General features: G+C 38.9%; 1 protein-coding gene and 1 long non-coding RNA gene across 2 annotated transcripts in view; one reads left to right on the top strand and one right to left on the bottom strand.

Moving 5' to 3' along the window:
* Positions 1 to 19,863, top strand: part of ASAP1 (ArfGAP with SH3 domain, ankyrin repeat and PH domain 1) — a 631,037-nt gene that overhangs the window by 10,870 nt on the left and 600,304 nt on the right. The window lies entirely within an intron of this gene.
* LOC138155947 (uncharacterized) lies at positions 4,771 to 16,485 on the bottom strand. Its single transcript, XR_011167035.1, has 3 exons — positions 15,931 to 16,485; positions 10,227 to 10,406; positions 4,771 to 5,867 (listed from the first exon to the last, which is right to left on the bottom strand). It is a non-coding gene; the product is annotated as an uncharacterized lncRNA (long non-coding RNA).

Consider the following 19,863-nt stretch of genomic DNA (forward strand, 5'->3'; position numbering starts at 1 on the left):
CACTAGAAAGTCTGGCCCGTGGGGTCTAATTCGAATCCACCAAAGCAAGGAAATTGAAAATCAATCTCTTGTGGGCAATGCAGCAGCACTTGGAAATTGCATGTTGCAAAGATGTGCAGAGTTTGCGAAACCCCTGCCATCTCTTCCTGGGATTGAAAACAGGAACCAAATAACCTGAATCTAAAATACAAGCTATTTAGCCATTCATTCATTCACTTATTTGTGTGTTCTCATCAACCAGTCAACACGCATTTATTAAGCACTTGCTATTTATGCAAGATACCTTGCTAGGCCCTGGAGTACAAAGATAAAAGCAAAATATACCTTGTTTTCAAAGAGCTTACTGTTCTGATGGGGAGATGGCATGCTGATATATAGGTGTATGCCGGGGCTATATGCAGAACATATGTAAAGCAGATATATGGGAGGGTGTTCAGGTTCTAGAAGCAAGGGGAAAGTCTTCCTCCAAAAGGTGGGTCTCAGCAGACTCTTGGCGAATCCCAGGAATTTCAAGAGGCAGAGGTGAGGGAGAATATTCCAGGGCATGAGGTATGGCTTCTGCAAAGACCCAGAGACGAGAGACAAGAGTGTTGGCCAATGTGGCTGCTCTGTAAAGTATGTGAAAGGGTAATGAGGATAACAATGTGTAATATGGCTGGAAAAGTAGGATGGGGCCAGGCTGTAAAGGGTTTTCAATACCAAACAGAGCATTTGATTCTGGAGATAATAGGGAGCCACTGGAGCTCATTAAGCATGATGGTGACATGGTCAGATCTGTGTTTTAGAAAAATCATTTCAGCAGCTATGTGGAGGCCAGGGTTGGAGTAGAAGAAAAATTGAGGCAGGGAGGCTAATTAAAAGGTTATTGCAATAGGCCAGCTGAGAGGATATGAGGGCCTGAACTGAGATGTTGATCGTGTGAGTAGAGAGGAAAGAGAGGGAAGAGATATTGTTTATCTTTCTATCTATCTATCTGTCTGCTATCTATATACTCTCTATCTGTCTATCTGTCTTATCTGTCTATCTGCTATCTACTTATCTATTTGCCTGTCTGTCTATCTGTCTATCTCTATCATCTGTCATCTACCTGTCATCTGTCTACCATCTATCTGTCATCTATCTGTCAACTCTCTGTCTGTCTGTCTGTCTGTCTATCTATCTTGATGAGGGGAGGCCCAAAGAGTCCATGATTTGAGTAGAGGGCTAATCTCTCTGCTTGTCTTTTTCTATCTGCCAAAGTTCTTTCTATTTCTTGTCTTTCTGGAAAGGAAATGTATATACATGTTTCCTGGGTTTATATACCAGTGGTATTCTTAGATCTCCAGCCTTTGCTCCAAAATGGTCTTTTATTTCCCTGGGGGAACAGTGCAGAGAAAAAAAAAAACTTGGGAGGAAGCTCCAAAGCTTCTCTTTGCAGAGTATGTTAATTAAGGAGCTATGTCCCCACCTCCACCCCCACCCCCCTCCTTCTGTGCCTTTTTGACAACCTGCTCCTCCCACATACAGGAGGAGAATGGGGCCGCATGAGTAAGAGACTGAAATACCAAAACCTACAGTCATTTAATGGGTAGGACTGAAAACTAACATCCATTGGAATCAAAAAGTGCAGGTGGTAGTGCTGAATTCAATTCCATTCAACAAACATTGATTGACCACCTTGCAAAGCAACATGCAGGGTCTTGCTGGAGGAATGGGAAGTTGAATAAATCCAAGTTCCTGCCTTTGAGGGGGATGAGATGAGAACACAAAGAATCATAACACAAGAAAGGAAATATGACAAGTACCACAAGGGAGGTACAAAGTGCTATTCAAGGCTGAAGGAAAAAAAGCATGCTACCAATCAAGAGGGACTTGATAAGGGAATTGTTGTTCAGCCATTTTTCAGTCATGTCCTACTCTTCATGACCCCATTTGGGGTGTTCTTGGCAAAGATCCTGGAGTAGTTTGCCATTTCCTTCTCCAGCTCAATTTACAGATGAGGAAACTGAGGCAAACAAGGTTAAGTGACTTGCCTAGAGTCACACAACCAATAAGGGTCTGAAGCCAAATTTGAACTCAGGAAGATGAGTCTTCCTTACTCCAGCCCCAGCCCTCAACCCACTGTGCCGCCTTGCTGGGCATGAGTTCAATCCAATCCAATTAGAGTGCATACTAGGTGCTGTGAATACAAAGACAAAAGCAAAAGAGCTCCTGACTTCAAAGAGCTTATATTGTGCTAGGAATTATAAGATGTATACACAGATGAGTATGATACAAGGAAGTATATGAAAGGGGCAAAGGAGAAATCCAGGCAAGATAATTTGCAGAGGGAAGAACTGTCAGTGGGGGAGGAGGGAAGAATCGGAGAAGGTTCATGAAGTGGCATTAAGGTGAGTCTTGAAGGGCAGGTAGGATTTAGAAAAATAGAATTTCCCTCTTCTCAGTAAGGAGGTAAAGAACCTTTGGGAAAGAATTTTGCATAGGCTTTCTTTATTCATTGTAATTTGTTATTTTTCGCTTAACTGTTCTTTGTGACAAGGGAAGGTTCGATGAAGTGGAAGTTGGTATATATTGGGGAATGGCTTTGATGCAAAGGAAACAGTATCAATAAAATTTAAAAAGAAAAAAAGAAGAGCAGAATTCCAGGGATGAGGGAGGTATTCCAGGCAGAGGGAACAAGCATGAAGAAAGGTGTGGAGGTGGGAAACTGCATGATGTGTTCTGGGAACAGCTAGTAGCCCAGTTCACCTGGAGGCTACAGTTATACATGAAGGAGTTATGAATGATAAGGCTAAAAAAAGGTAGAATGTATCTTCAGTCACTCACTCCAGTCACAGTTTTCAGTGACAACGTTATTAGAGTCGATTCTGTAGATAGACCACTGTGACAATTTCAGATACTTTCCGAGTGAAACTTTATTCCCATTTTTAGAAGTCATAGAAGATAACTAAGGAATTCAAACCCTTTAATCAAATTCTTTGATATGATGAAAGAGATTACAGTAAATTCTAGTTTCCTCAGCTGTAGAAAAAAAAACATGTTCTCCTCCCTCAAAGCTTACATAATCATAAAATTTAGAGTGAGAAAGGACCACATAGAAGGAGTGATTGAAGTGAGAATGGATAAGATCTTCAGGCAAAATAATGGAGAGAGAGAGTGAAAAGGACCAAGGGCAGAATGTTAAGAAGCAATTTAAGGGACAAGAGGAGGAAGATGTGCTAGTGAAGGAAAACAGGAGTGACCCAGAGAAGGAAGGAAAGCAAATACAATTTAAGCAAGTAAAATAAAATCAGTCCCAACACTGGGGTCTTATTACTTATACTATCAGAGCAATTTCAAGACAATATATCATCTCCAATGAAACTCATAGCATTTCACAGAAAGAAAGAACATGGGGCAGCTAGATAGGGCAGTGGATACAGCACTGGGTTCTAGAGTCAGGAAGATTTGAGTTCCAATCTGTTCCCAGACACTCACTAGCTTTGTGACCCTGGACAAGTCACTTAACCCTGTTTGCCTCAATTTCCTCATCTGTAGGAATGGAGAAGCAAATGACAAACCACTCCAGTATACTTGCCAAGAAAACCCCAAATGGAGTCACAAAGAGTTGGAAATAACTGAAATGACTGAACAACAGCAAGCATTTAGTCCATACTCCTTTTATAGAAGAAATCAACACCCAGAAATGGAAAGTGATAAATAATTTATCAACAAATAAAAGCAAAGTATATAATGTGGTATGAAGTTTTCTAATTTCATGGTTACTTTGAGAAAAGCATATTACTTTTTTCTAAGGTTTGTCAAGAACACATTTAGAATATAATGGAAGGGAGGGCTTTTGCATGTAACTTCTATCTCTAAAAGGCCAATGAATAACATTACTGTCAGATTTAATTATCAAGTTCATTAGTGATGAACATAAGAAATAAAACTGCAATATTCTCAATATAAGTTTTACTTTACCCAAGTCAAAAGCATAACAAAGTAAATAAACGTGTGTGTGTGTGAAAGTGACACATCTTTAGAATTGGAACTGACATCATTGAACCGTCTTGATCACTTCCAATAAGTGATAGCCCCACTTCCTTTTAGAGACATTCATCAATGGGGAAATCCTAGTATTTAAGATAGACTTCAAGGGTCTTTGATAATCTTAGTGTATGTGGTTCCTTCATTGATGTAGATTGCAACTTCTCTGTGCCTTAGTAAAGACTTATCGGAAATTCTTGTTGCCAACTTGGTGACAAGACTCTCAGAACTTAGGCTGGCAGTCTTCAGCAGACATTAAGTCCTTTTATTTCTGTCTCATTGATTCTCTACTTCATCCCCACAAAACCTACTCTGCTTTTGAACTTCCCTATTTCTATCAAAGTCACCATCCTTCTTCCAGTCTCTCAGGTCTATATAATCTTAGCATTATTCCAAATGCCTTACTCTCCCTCACATTCCACATATCCAACAAGTTGCCAAATTGTGTCTTCCATAACTCTGCAACATCTCTCACATTCAACCCCTCCTCTCTCCTCACTCAGACATCTGTATCAGCAATGCCATATTCACAATGCCTATGGAGATTACAGATATGCTGATATAATTATCCATCACAAAATACATCATGCTTGCCATATGGGGGAATAAACTAGAAAATTTATTAAGATACCAAAAGACTGAGTCCCAAAACCAGAAAGTGAAAGCCATCAGAGTAGTTATGACATTGGCACAGGTAGATAAAGTGGAAAGCACCCACATTTTCAAGCCTTTAAAACAGAACAGGCTACCTCAGGCAAAGGTCCTCCTCTCCCCACTCACAGCAACCACCCAGCATCCGGGAAGTGTGCTCCCAGCAGCTCTGGCCCCTGGCAGTCCTCAGCAGGAGTCCTTAGCAGAAATTCTGGCTAACCCAAAAAGGGCTTTGCGCTGCAGCTGCCTCTGCTGCTGCTGCCACCGTCGCCACCACCGCCAGCCACCGCAGGAACTCTAGTTTGGCTTCCGCTTCCTCTTGCTCCGCCCCTTCCTGCTACGTCAGCAAGTCCAATGGGGCATGGAAGATCTTTAAATCCCATAACCCTTACAACATCACACTTTTTCCGGCCTTCATCACCCCTCACCTAAATGATTGAAATGGCCGCATCAATGTCTCAGGCAGCAAGTCAGTTGTCAAGCATTTGTTTATTTTTAAATTTTTTTCCAATTACACGTAAAAACAATTTTCAACCTTTTTTTACAATGTTGAATTGCAAATTCTCTCCCACCTTCCTTCCTGTCCCTCCCATTGAGAAGGCAAGCAATTTGATAAGTTATATGTGTGCAGTCATGCAAAACATATTCCCATATTAATAGTGTTATAAAAGAAAACAGAACACCAAAAAAAACCTAAGAAAAATAAAGTTTAAAAAAGTATTCTTTGATCTGCATTCAGATTTTATTAGTTCTTTCTGTGGAGGTGGATAGAATTTTTCATCATGAGTCCTTTGAAACTGTCTTGGATCTTTGTATTGCTGAGATAGCTAAGTCATTCACCATTGATCATAGCACTTCAGCAAGTTTTCATTAAGTGCCTTCTATGTACTGGTGCCCTCCCTCACCATCTTGTATTTAACTCACTTGGATTTATTCTGCACATTTATATATGTACATGTTGTTTCCCTCAATGTAACTTTCTTGAGAGTAGGGATTGTCTTCTTCTTTGCCTTTGTACCTTCCTGAGCCTGGCACAGAGCAGGGGCTTAAAGGCTTGTTTGATAAAGTCTGGAATTGAGTTTGCACTTGAAGTCTTCAACTTGGTAGGATAGTCTAGGGTTTGCTTTCATTGGTATAGACTTTGACAACCCAGGGCAGCCAGAATATGATGATGAAACACCAGAGGAGAAGGACTCTGGTGGAGGCTTCTGTTAGAAGAGATAAACATAAAACTCACAGTTACTCTGTTTGGGTCTATAACATTTCTAGTTCTACAAAGCACTTTCCACACAACAACCATATGAATTGATACTAGCATTATTCTCCCCTTTGCAGGTGAGAAAAATGTGTCAGAATAGTTAAGTAATTTACCCGTGCTACATTCTGGACTCCAACACAATTCGCTTTCCTTAAGGCCACTCATTAAAATTGAAATTCAAAATTAAACTTTAAGATGCAATATACAGTTATACACATATATATGTGAATAGAGATGTGCACATACAAAAATATTACATCTGTGTATGCCTATAAACACATATATGTACCCCTAACTATGTATGTATATGTATATATATATTGTACACAAACATATGTAACTATATATACATACATATCTGTATACACACACACACATTTATCTTTAGCCCATTAACAATTGATGAATCCAAAGTGTGCTAAATGCTTCCCTTCTGCTAGTTCCACTGAGGTCAGCACACAGAAGGCCTTGGCAGCTTCCTTCATTACAACGCATTAAGTCCTAGCTATTTGGCATGAGAACAAACTGATTTTCAAGCCAACTTCCAAAGTGCGTGGAGCTCTCACCTTGGCACTAGGAGCATCGCTGTCCTAGGACTCCAGAATTTAGAGGATGCTAGTAGCACTTGCACTAGTTCAACAGTGTAGGAAGAACAGTTTAGTGCCAAGTTATCAAAAAGACTTAATTAAAATAGGAAGTTAATTAAAAGTCAAATTCATAAGATCACAGCTCCATTAGAGAAAGGAATCTTAATTTATTTGGGTCAGGAATTCCTTTGACTATCTTATGAAACCTAATGGACCCCTTCTCAGAATAATGTTTTTAAATCCATAAAACAAAATATGTTGGATTAAAAAAGGAAAGCAGTTATATTGAAACAGTTATCATTTTTTTAAAGTTCATAACACTCCAAGTTAAGAATCCCTGGGAAGAAGTAATTATGGGGGGGGGAGGGCAGAGGCAAGATGGCAGAGTAAAAACAGGAATTTGCTTAAACTCCAGCACCAACCACCTCCAAAACCTGTAAAATATGACTCTAAACAAATTTTAGAGCTGCAGAACCCACAAAGTGACAGAGAGAAATGAATCTCCCACCAAAGGCAGCCTGGCAGGCTGACAGGAAGGGACTATTGCACTGGGCTGGCACAGTCCCACGTGAGCCACATGGACCTAGACCCGGGGCAGCCTGACCAGTGACCCACACTGGCAGAAGCAGAATTCAGAAGAGTTAATGACCAGCAGCTGTGGTGGTTTCTAGACTTCTCAACTCATAAATGCCAAAGAGAAAGTAAAAGGTCAGTGGGGAACCCTGTTGATCCAGGGTAAGAGAAGAGCATGGTCTGGCCCCTGTCCCCAAGGCAAGAGATGGTGGAGACAGGGCAGCTGCAGCTGCTGCCACATGGCTGTTTCTGGAGCTCCTGGCCTGCAGATCATAGGGGGACTAAGTAACCATTCAGAAGGTAATTGCTCTTGCTTTGACCTACTCGGATCTGGGTCAGTCTTGGGTGGTGGTCCTGGGGTGAGGAACACCAGTGTGCCAGAGCTTGTGGTGGCTGTAGAGAGGGCACCCTCCTCATAGCTCTCTGACAACATTTGAGAAAAGCCCAGCAATTTGGGACACAGTTCTCTCCACTTTGAAAGCAGAATTCTACTGTGGCAAAGAGTTCAAAAGTCAACTAATTGGCTGGCAAGATGAGCAAGCAGAGGAAGTACAATCAGACCATAGAATCCTTTTTGGGGGATCAGAAAGGATCAAAATATGGAACCAGAGGAAGACAACAAATTCAAAACTCCTGCATCAAAAGCTTGCAAGAAAAATATGAATTGATTACAGGCCATGGAGGAGCTCAAGAATGATTTTGAAGCTCAAGAGAACTGGAAGGAAAATTGGGAAGAGAATCAGAGTGATGCAAGAAAATCATGAAAAGCAAGTCAAAAGCCTGCTAAAGGAGACCCCAAAAATATCAAAGAAAATAACACCTTAAAAATAGACTAATTCAAATGGCAAAAGAGGCCCAAAAAGTCAATGAGGAAAAGAATGCCTTAAAAAGCCAAATTGGCCAGATGGAAAAGGAATTTCAAAAACTCACTGAAGAGAATAATTCCTTCAAAATTAGATTGGAGCAAATGGAAGCTAATGACTTTATGAGTAATAAAGACACTATAAAACAGATCCAAACAAATGAAAAAATAGAAGGCAATGTGAAATATCTCATTGGAAAAACCACTGACCTGGAAAATAGATCCAGGACAGATAACTTAAAAATTATTGAACTACCTGAAAGTCATGATCAAAAAAAGAACCTAGAAATCATCCTTCAAGAGATTTTCAAGGAATATTGCCCTGATATTCTAGAACCAGGGGGCAAAATAGAAATTGAAAGAATTCACCAATCACCTCTTGAAAAAGATCCCAAAAAAGAGAACTCCTAGGAATATTATAGACAAATTTCAGAGTTCCCAGGTCAAGGAGAAAATATTACAAACTGTCAGGAAGAAACAATTTGAGTATTGTGGAAACACAATCAGGATAACACAAGATCTAGTAGCTTCTACATTAAGGGATTAAAGGGCTTAGAATATGATATTTCGGGGTCAAAGGAACTACGATTAAAACCAAGAATCACTTACCCAGCAAAACTGAGTATAATGCTTCTGGGGAAAATATGATCATTCCATGAAATATAGGACTTTCAAGTATTCTTTTTTTTTTTTTTGCTTTTTTTGGTGGGGGGAGCAATTGGGGTTAAATGACTTGCCCAATGTCACACAGCTAGTAAGTTTTAAGTGTCTGAGCCTGGATTTGAACTCAGGTCCTCCTGACTCCAGGGCCGGTGCTCTACACACTGTGCCACTTAGCCACCCCAATTTCAAGTATTCTTGATGAAAAACCAGAGCCGAACAGAAAATTTGACTTTCAAATACAAGAAGCAAGAGAAGCATGAGAAGGTATACAGGAAAAAGAAATCATAAGGAACGTATTAAAGTTGAACTATTTACATTCCTACATGGAAAAACAATAATTGTAACTCATAAGACTTTCCTCAATATGAGGATAGTTGAAGGGAATATATATGTATATATTTATATACATACATATCTATGTATGTATAGCAGGGTATATGTGTGTATAAATACATATATAAGTGTATGTATATGTGTGTACATATATACATAGCTAGAGGACAGAGGATGAGTTGAACATGAAGGGATGATATCTAGAAAATAAAATTTTGAGGTGAGAGAGGAATATATTGGAAGAAGGAGAAAGGGAGAGATAGAACAGGGTAAATTATCTCATATAAAAGAGGCAATAGAAAACTGTTACAATGGAGGGGAAGAGCAGGAAGGTAAAAGGGAATGGGTTAACCTTACTCATTGAATTTGGCTTAAAGAGGGAATAACATACACACTCAATTGGGTATCTTACCCTATAGGAAAGTAGGGGCAAGGGGACAAGAGGCGGGGATGATAGAAGGGAGGGCAAATTGGGGGAGAGGGTAGTTAGAAGCAAACACTTTTGAAAAGGGAGAGGTCAAAGTAGAAAATAGAATAAGTGGAGGGCAGGGTAGGATGGAGGGAAATAAATTCGTCCTTCACAATATAACTACTATGGAAACGTTTTGCATTACTACACATGTACAACCTATATTGAATTGTTTGTTTTCCCAGTGGGGGTGGGTGAGGAGGGAAGAAGGGAAAGAATCTGGAAATCAAAGTTTTAAAAACAAATGTTAAAAAAATTGTTTTTTTACATGCAACTGGGAAATAAGATATATAGGCACTGGGGTATATAAATCCATCTTGCCCTACTAGAAAGTTTGGGAGCAGGGGGCAGGGAAGGCTGGGGGAGGATATAAGAGAAAGCAGATTAGGGGAAGGGGTATGCAGTAGGCTCACTATTTTGTGGTAAGGGGTAGGGGAAAGATGGGGAGAAAATTTGTAACTCAAAATCTTGTGGAAATGAATATTGAAAACTAAAATTAAATAAATAGACAAAAGATTTTTTTAAACAAAGGAAAAAAAAACAAAGAAGTAATGATATGCCTTACTCTTTCCCCCCACCGGCTTTACCACAGGTAAACTCTCTGACCCATCCCTTCTTGTTCCTCATACCAAGTACTGGCCTCCTTAGAAGTGCCTTTGCCGTGTCCCAATGTCTCCACTAACAGGGCAGGTGTCCTTTGATCTCTGTCTCCCTTGCATGGTTCAGTGTCCCAGGGACTCTTGCCAAACCCTTCACTGTTGAATTAGTAGGTAATAAATAAATGCTTGTTGATTAATTGCCTTAAAATTTTTTTAAGGTTACCTTTTTGTCCTGCTTGCCCATGGTGCCAAAATTGCTAGTTATAACTCTGTTTGGAAAACCAGTCTGAAAACTTTGAGTCTTTCTTGGAGCAAATGAAGCATCCTCCTCTCTGCTAAATATATCTTCAACAACCTCCTTCTGTGTGAGAAGAAAAATCTCCCCTCTTCCCATCATTTGAAGCTGCAAGAAACAGTGGATTCAGGAGTTTAGAGAGTGTATTGTTGGGAATAGGGTATGCATCTGAAGAGTAGAGTGACATATGGAAAAAGTACATGTCAACTGGCCAAAACAATAGCAATGAAGATTCCAGAACTGAAGGTATTTTGCCAGTGAAGATGTTTTAGAGATTTATAAAAATGGAGCATGTGTAATTGTAGATGGTCAATAGTCAATAATAGTCAATAAACATTTAATAAGCACCTACTGTGTGCCAGACACTGTGTGAAGAGGTACTCTGCCTGAAAAAAACAAAAACACCCTTTGGTAGTCAGTCTTTCAGGGATTGGCCTCTCTGAACTTAGTTAGATTGGTCCAGTTCATGTCAGTCTATTGGTTAGTATTGAAATTTTCTCCAGCTTGGCAGAAACTGCTTCAACTTGTGTTCTGTTGGCATAAACTTTGAAACTACCCCCAAGGCATTGGAGGAAAACTTTAAAAGAGGAGGAATAATGATGATGATATCTTATATTTTCATGGAGTTTTATGGTTTATGAAATTCTTTATATCTACCATATCATTTTTTCCTTACAGCAACACTATGATGTAGTAAGTGCAAGGATTGTTATAGGAGGATATTGAGGCCCACAAAGGTAAAGTTTTTTTTTGTTTTTTTTTTCACATTTATTAACAGATCCAAAGTATTCACCCTGAAAAGTTAACATTTCAAACTGTGGGCCAAGACATGATTTACTTACACCTTGTTTAACACAGGTTTTTTGCCTATAAATACTGGGTGTCACTCCTAGGGTTATATCCCAAAGAGATCATAGAAATGGGAGAAAGACCCATATGTACAAAAATGTTTATAGCAGCTCTTTTTGTGGTGGCAAAGAATTGGAAATTAAGGGGGTGCCCATCAATTGGGGAATGGTTGAATAAGTTGTGGTATATGCATGTTATGGAATACTATTGTGCTATAAGAAACGAGGAGCAGGCAGTCTTCATATTTACCTGGAGAGTATTAAAAGAACTGATGCTGAGTGAGAAGAGTAGAACCAGGAGAAATTTGTACACAATTACAGACACAACGTATATGTGATGACCAACTTTGATAGACTGGACTCTTCTCAGCAACGCAGTGATATAAGTCAATCCCAAAAGACGCATGATGGAGAGAAAAATGTGCATCCAGAGAAAGAACTAGAAAGAACTAAGTTTATATCCAAGTGGAAGCAAAATACCTGATCTTTTTCATTCTCTTATTTGGTTTTATGTCTTCTTTACCATTTTTCATTCCAGCTGGTACAATCCGTCCTTGTAACCTGACCAATGTATAATGTGAAAGTATTTACAGATCCTATACTTGACTATAAGCCGCCATGGGGGGGAGGGGAGAGAGGGGGACAAAAAGTGAAATTCAAGGAATTGTGGAATTGAATCCTGTAAACTAAAAGGAAACAAACAAATTAATAAAGAAAAAAAATACTGGGTGTCCCAAAAGTCTTGGGATAGGCAGTGTGGCATAGGGACTCTAGAGAACTAGCCTCAGGGTTCAGAAGACCTGAATTCAAGTTCTGTCTCTTACATATACTGGCTGTGTGATGCTGGACAAGTCACTTCTCAGCACTGTTGTTCAGTCTGATTCATCGTGATGCCATTTGGGATTTTCTTGGCAAAGATACTGAAGTGGTTTGCCATTTCCTTCTCCATCTCATTTTATAGGTGAAAAAATTGAGGCAAATAAGGTTAAGTGACTTGCCAAGGGTCACACAGCTAGTAAATGTCTAGGGCTGGATTTGAACTCAGAAAGATGTCTTCCTCACTCCAAGCCCAGCACTATCCACTGTGCTACCTAGCTGCCCCAAGATACTGCTATTATTCACATTATGCAGTTGAAGATACTAAGGTAAACAGGGTTAAGTGACTTGCCTAATGTCAAATGGCTAGTAAGTGTCTGAGGCCAGATTTGATAAGTTATAGAGAGGATGCCATTGTGCACTGGTAGAGGGAGTTTCTTAGTCAGGAGTTCCCTATAGTTTAAATCACAGCTTTGGTTCCTATCCTTTGCTGTTTTTCTCAAGAAAGAGACCATTCTATAGGAACTATCAAGCATACAGAATATTAGGTAAAATACTAACTCAGTACTGCAAATAATAATCATTTAAAAATAAGATACACAATTATTCCTAGGAATAGGATAGTCCATCATTTGTATTTGAAAGTTAGAGTGGGAAAAAGAATATACTTCTATGGGGCAGTAAAGAGAGGAAAGTGAATGAATGCATGAATGAATCAGTGCAAAAAGCATTTATTAAGAAGAGGGCCATGGCAGGGATGGTTCAGTGAATCTGGTTCTGGGCCAGATAAGGTGAATATCAACCAAGAGTTAGTGTGCCAGGGTCAGTGGTGGGAGGAGGAGACTGAAGTGCTATAGTCTTGGCCTACATATAATATGTATTATATTTATGCATTCAACAAACACTTTGTATGTGGTATTTGCAAGATCCTGTGCTAGATATCTGTATGACTCACTTGTTTTCCCTATTTCTGTCCCTCTGTTTCTCTCTATACAATAAGTCCCTTATTGGAAAATATCCAGAAATTTTATCTTTCTCTCTGACTCTTGTCTTTGTCTCTGTCTCTTTCCTCCTCACTCTGTCTCTGTATCTCTCTCCCTCTCCCTCCCCCCCCCTCTCTCTGTCTGTCTCTCTTTCTCTGTCTCTCTCTCTTTCTCATTTCCTTTCCTCTCCTTCCAAAGATTTTTGTTGTTACCTCTTTGTATAATAAACTGAGGACTATGTTTACTGGATGTATGTGTGTGCGAGTATGTGTGTATGTGTGAGTGAGTGTGTATGTGCCAGTACAGCATATGGAAGGGAGGCTGACTTATTCACAATGTGAATGGAGAACAAGGGAAGAAACAACTGTAAACTGCTACACTCTCACCTCAGATGGTGTGATTATGTGTGATCTTTCCTATAATTAACCATGTAAATTAAGCTGTTCATACCACATGTGGGTGTTATTTTGTGTTTTGGTTTGCACCATGGTCCCCATTTCTTCCCTTTACTCCCTATCCATATGTGTGTGTGCATGTGTGTATGTGTGTGTATAGATATATAGTGTATATGCATGTATGTGTATATATACACATTAATATATGTGCATACATATATTTATATACATGTGTATGTGTGTGTATATGTATAGACATATATCTAGATAGAGAGATAGAGATTATGTGTATAAATATAGATGTGTATGTCTGTATTGTCTTATCCACACCCCAAATAGAGTGTAAGCTCCTTGAACCAAGGACTATTTTTCATCTTGTCTTTATATCCCCAGGGTCTAGCACATTGTCCAACATATAGTAGGTGTTCCATAAATGTTTAATTGCATTGAAACAGATTTAGACACTTAGAGAGGGGCAGTGTCTTACCCAGGATTATACAGCTACTGACCAGCAGATCTGGAACTCAGATCAGACTCCAGGGGCTCTTCTTCTCCATACAAGGAGATAAAGAGAAGCAAATGTTCCAGCTCAGATGAGAAAAGTGGAGGTGGTCCGTGTGGTAGGTGATATTCAGGTCCAAGGAGAGGAAGATAAAGCTACCATTTATTATATCACATTAAGGTTTGCAAAGTACTTTACAAATATTATCTCATCTTATCTTTATAACATCTTCGCCTGGGAGATAGGTGGATTATTATCCCCATTTTAAGGATGAGGAAATGGAGGTTATCAGAAGCTAAGTAACTTGCCCAGGGCCATACAACTAATAAATGTCTGAGACTGGATTTGAATTTAGGTTTTCCTGACTCCAGTTCATCTCTATATCCATCATGCCACCTGCATAACCAGTATATATATCCAGAAGGGGTCCAAGGCCTGACTGTGTTGTATGTATTTTGTCTTTCCAGGTAGTATTATTGTCTATTGTTTTTTAACATCTATTGTAAAAATCAGTGAATTTCAAAAAATTGTAATGATGATAGACAAAATTCTGTCAGTTTCTGGCTAATTATAGATTCTAATAACACAAAGAATTGCTACTGATATATTAAGAACAGAATATAATTATATTTAATGTAATTTTTTAACAATGCGTATCTACATATGCGCGTCGATTTCATATTCAGTGTACACACAGTTCTGAGTGATGGCTTGTGAATGAGCATCTCCACGTACTTTGTACTCTGCATTTGTTCACTTCTGTGCTTACACAGTCTGACAGTACTGTATCATCTTATTATGCACAGTTGCAATTTTATGAATCATTTTTAAAATGTAGTCTTTTATGAATAAAGTTGCAATTTGGGAATTTGAGGTACTACTTTATTTTTTATAATGCAATATATATTTTAAACTTCTTAGTTAGTCTTTAATTATGAAAGGTTAAATTAACTATGTATATCTTTTACAAAATGTAGAAAATATTTCTAACCCTATTTTCCCTTTTGTTTTAAAATAAACAAGATCTCATATAAAATTATAAAATCTTTCCATTTTGGTGAAAACCAAATAGCAGTGTCATTTTGTTGTATGTAATATTGAAATTTGTGAAAAGTTTAACTTGGAAATATTTACTGCAGTGTGCATTGTAATAACATGATATGTGTGATTTTGATTTTTGTGTTATTTGAATTTTTATTTTTATATATGCTTTAAGAACAAGCATCAATCCTTTCCTAGTCTGTGCTGCACTGGAGTAAAAGGCAGGATGTGTTGGGGTATTTTTTTGCATGTGCAAATCCTGTGCAAAGATTTTTAGTCAGTCCTGGATGTCTTCTCCTCTTTCCTTTCCTCCTCTCCTATTCTCTCCCTTTCACTTCCCGTCCTTTTTGCTCCTCTCCTTATTTTTTTTCACCTTTACTGGGTTGGACTATATGGCAGCTGAGATCACTTCCATCTCCCAGATTCTCTAATTGTTGTCAGGATCATATGAAATAATATATGGAAAATGCTTTACAAGCTTTAATGTATTGTATAGTTGTTAGTTTGTATGTGTATCTGTGTGTGTTATCTCAGAAGCTCCCTCTGTATCTTCCTCTGACTTGAACTCACACTTATAAGTTGGGTACCTAGAGAGTGACTTCTACTTCAAATTCAAGATCCAAAAGATATACATGCCCCTACCAGTGAATCATTCAATAGACACATTAGTTCAAAAGCAAAGTCATTTGCTAAGACAATGTAATAAAAACAATGACTAAATCTGGGGCATACTCTCAACAAATGCATGGAGAGTCCATGGGAAGAGTAGGTTCAAAGCAGCAGTGTGAGTGAGCCTGACTCAGCCTACTCCTCCAATATTACAGGACCTCACCAAGATCCTTTCTCTCCAATGATATCATCACTGTAGTTCAACTCTCAGTTGTCAGGGCTAACTCTTGAGTACATAGCCAACTTTCTTCTCTCTTGCTAGTGTTCATGCTCCTTGATGCTGCTTCTGGACCCAAGTAACTGACTCTCTGTATCTATGTTTGTCTGGAGTGTATGCTTCTGCTTCCTCAACTGTGCCTCAGACTCTTTTAAACTTACCTAAGTGCATCTGGTCTTCCTCAAATTCTGCTCAGCCAACTCTCCAAATACCAGATGGGATGCTTCCTTCTGGGAGTAGCTCTGCTGCTAGATGACATGGCTGATGAAGGAAAAAGAGGGGAGGAAAATCTCCTTGTCTCCTCCAAGAAGTAGAATTGAATTCTTTACTGACTGCTAGCTTTCTCTCTTTGACTCATCCAAACTACTGGACTCCCAAACTCTTAGACTGCTAGCTATCTCCAGAGCTTACTCATTTAAAGCCCCCCCAAATATAGTCACTTTTCAGTTCAGACAATGTTGCTTCTGCTAAACTCAATGAAAGAACTTGTTCAGATCTCATAAAAAGATGTGTGTTTACATTTGGTTTAACATTCCCTTTGGCTCTTTTCCTTTATTTAAATCCTGGGATTTCAAAGACCATCTTTTTTTTACATATATAGACATATACAGAAACCCAGAATCAAAGATTTGGAAGGGACTTTGGACATCTGTCCTTACATTTTTAAACCTTTTTAAAAAATATTTTTATAATCATTTCAATATAATTGGTTGCCTATAATCCCATGTATTTTATTTTATGCATTTAGAAACATTATTCTGAGAAGGGGTTCATAGGTCTTACAAGTTTGCCAGAAAGGTCTATAACACAAAAAATTGTTAATAACCCTCAATCTAGTAAAACATCTGAGCCCACACAATAATGCCTATTCTAACATTGCTAGTTGTGGTGGGAACAGCATCTATCTTGTGGAGGCTGAACTGGATTATCTTTAGAGGAGCTGGGAATTAATCTTTGGTACTTGGCTATTCTGGGGGTCTAGAGCTTGACCCATCAATGTACCTTACTGGCCTCCTGAGAGAGAAAGGGCTCAATTTATTGGAAGTCTGCATTCCTTAGACTTGACACAATTCTCACTGCTCTATGGATAAACATGTACCTTTCTGATTGGATGTTGCTACCAAGATAGGTGTAGGAGAAGCAGGGATCTACATGTATTAGTACTATATCCTTATTGATTCTTTTTATGGTTAAGTAAACTTTTCTTTCTTTGGGGGGGCAGCTAGGTGGTGCAATAGATAGAGCACTGAGCTTGGAATCAGGAAGACTCATCTTACTTAGTTCAAATCTAGTCTCACTTACTTAATCCTATATGCCTCAATTTCTCATTTGTAAAATGAGACGGAGAAGGAAATGGCAAACCACTCCAGTATCTTTGCCAAGAAAAACCCAAATGAGGTCGTGAAGAGTTGGACACAACTAGAAAATGACTGAACAACAATAAAAAAACCCTTTTCTTTGATAAATATTTTAGGACCCACTAATCTCTCATAGTGTTCCATTCCTAGACCTGAATCACTGGACTGGCCAGAGTTAGGCCTGGATCAGGACACTATTGGACAAAACTTGAAGTTTAAGCATGTGTATAATAATCCTAATTTAGCCAGAACTCAGATAACCTCAACTGTAAAATAAGGGTATTAGATTAGATGAACTCTAAAGTCTCTTACACTTCTAAATCCTATTAAATAAGTCTTACTTTGATATATCCTTTTTAGCTTCATTAGTGGGAACATGTTAATTGGTCACCAAGACCCTGTGCATGCAGACAGCACCGAGCCAAGGGCTAGACAAGGGTCAAGGTACTGCTCTTTCAAACTCAAGTGCAATGCCAGGAGTATGCTATTGGTTCCTGTTGGTGTTGTTCAGACTTCTGGAGTTTCAGGGAGTGAGGTAAACCGGAAGAGTGTAACCATCACTACAACTGATGCTCTAATAATTCAACAAGAGAGGGGTTTTATCATTTATCCCTTCTCATTTCCCAGGAAGGTAGGGACCAAACATCATAGGAATTTCTAATCTACTACCAACGCCTTACAATGGCTACAACTTAACCTTTGCTTGGAAACCACTAATGATCAGAATCCACTACCTTGTAGGCAGTCCATCACACTTTGGGATATCTCCCATTGTTTTGTTTGGCTATACATATTTGTACTGGGTTTTGTTTTTCTTTCTCAATAGGTGGGAGGAGTTAGAAGTGGGAGGGAGAGAATTCATAACTAAAAATTAAATAGAATAGAATTTTTAAAATACAATTTTTTTTTTAAAAAGGAAGCCCTCTACAGACTCACTATGATTGTTGTTTAGAAGCTATATGACCTTGAGCAAGTCATTTAACTTCTTGGAGCTTCATTTTCCAAATCTGTAAAATGAGAAGTTTGGATGAGATGATTTGATGATTTGTAAAATGAGAGGGTTGTTGGAGAGCTCTTCAAGCTACAACAGTCTATGTTTTATGAAGCAACATTCTGTATGCTTTATATTGAGACAGTGATGTCTGGTGGAAAGAATAGAATGTAACCATTATCAAGCCACTGCATTTCTCTAAGCCTTAGTTTCCTCACTGTATTTGGAATCAATGGACCTAGGTTTACCATTGTCTTATTACCTTGTGTTTTTGTTCTTTGATCATTTCAAACATGCTCAACTCTTTTTGACCCCATTTGGGGTTTTCTTAGCAAAGATATTATTAGAGTGGTTTCCTTCTCTAGATCATTTTACAAATGAGGAAGACTGAGGCAAACAGAGTTGAGGGATTTGCCCAGGGTCACACAGCTCCTAATTGTCTGAGGCCAGATTTGAACTCAAGAGGATGAATCTTCCTGACTCCAAGCCCAGTATTCAAGCCACTTATGGTGCCACCTAGCTTCCCACTACCCTTAGTAACTTTGTGCTTCTACTGTAAAATGAGGGAGTTGTCCCTAAAGTCCCTTATAATTTTAAATCCTACGAACATGATTGGAAAAGAAGTTGGAGTTTGAGCATTCACTTTCCAAGAGAGATTGCTGCTGGAATTAGTTATCATTTCTAGATATTTTTGTACTCCACTTTCTTCTCTTTGTCTTCCTCATCCTCATTCTTCTTCTTAACTCCTTACTGAGAGGCAAAATGACTGGGTGGTAAGGCCGCTGAACCTGGAGTCAGCAGAACCCTGTGATCAAATCCTGTCTCTAAGAGTGATTAGCTTTATGACTGTGGGCAAATCACTTATCCTCCTGGGCCTCAGTTTTATCATCTCTAAACTGAGCATAACTCATAGGGTTGTTATAAGGGTCAAATTAGATAACATACAGATAGTACTCTGCACACCTTAAGTTAAATTCTTTATGGTTTCAAAGACTTTCACATACAGAGTTAAAAATATTTTTGTTATTTTAAGGATTAAATATATTTTGTAGGCATAAATATAATGTTTTTCACTCATTGAAACCATCTCTTAAATATAAGATGTTGGAAACATGGTTAGATAGATAGCACTTCACCTGGCAATGATCTTGGGGCTTTGGTTCTATGGGCTCATCTCAAAATATATCAGTAATCCAAGATGGCAGCCAAAATACCTGTTGGGAACTTATACTGTGTTTCTTGGAGTCCAGAAGGAGGGTGGTGATGATATACCTGCTGTATTTAGCCTTGGTGAGGCCACATCTTGAATACTGCCTTTATAGTCCTGAGGACCACATTTTAGCAAAAGCATTCATAAACTAGAGGACATTGAAAAGTGGATCACCAGGAAGGCAGACAGACTTGAGATCATGTCAGAGAAGGATTAGTTAAAGGCATTAGAAGTGATTAGCCCCAAGTTGTCTGAGCCCAGGTCTAAACAGGGCTCCATAGTATGACCCCCAGAGTAGCCTTGGTGTGGAGAGTTCAAAGTACTCTAACATCCCAGTGAAGACTCTTGAACCTGATTTATAGACATAGACCACTGAAATGGGCCTCCCTACATCTCCCAGACAGATTTTTTTGGACCATTGAACAAAGTGATTGGCATACTAGCAAACATGGAGAGGAGGAATGCCCTCCCTGGAATGGAACCACATCCCAACATCTCATACACCACCACTGCTCCCATAATGTTCTAAGATACC

Source organism: Petaurus breviceps, unplaced genomic scaffold, assembly GCF_028583685.1.
Source record: "Petaurus breviceps papuanus isolate PSGF00001 unplaced genomic scaffold, PetGlider_PUasm1.0 98, whole genome shotgun sequence".
NCBI lineage: Eukaryota > Metazoa > Chordata > Mammalia > Diprotodontia > Petauridae > Petaurus > Petaurus breviceps.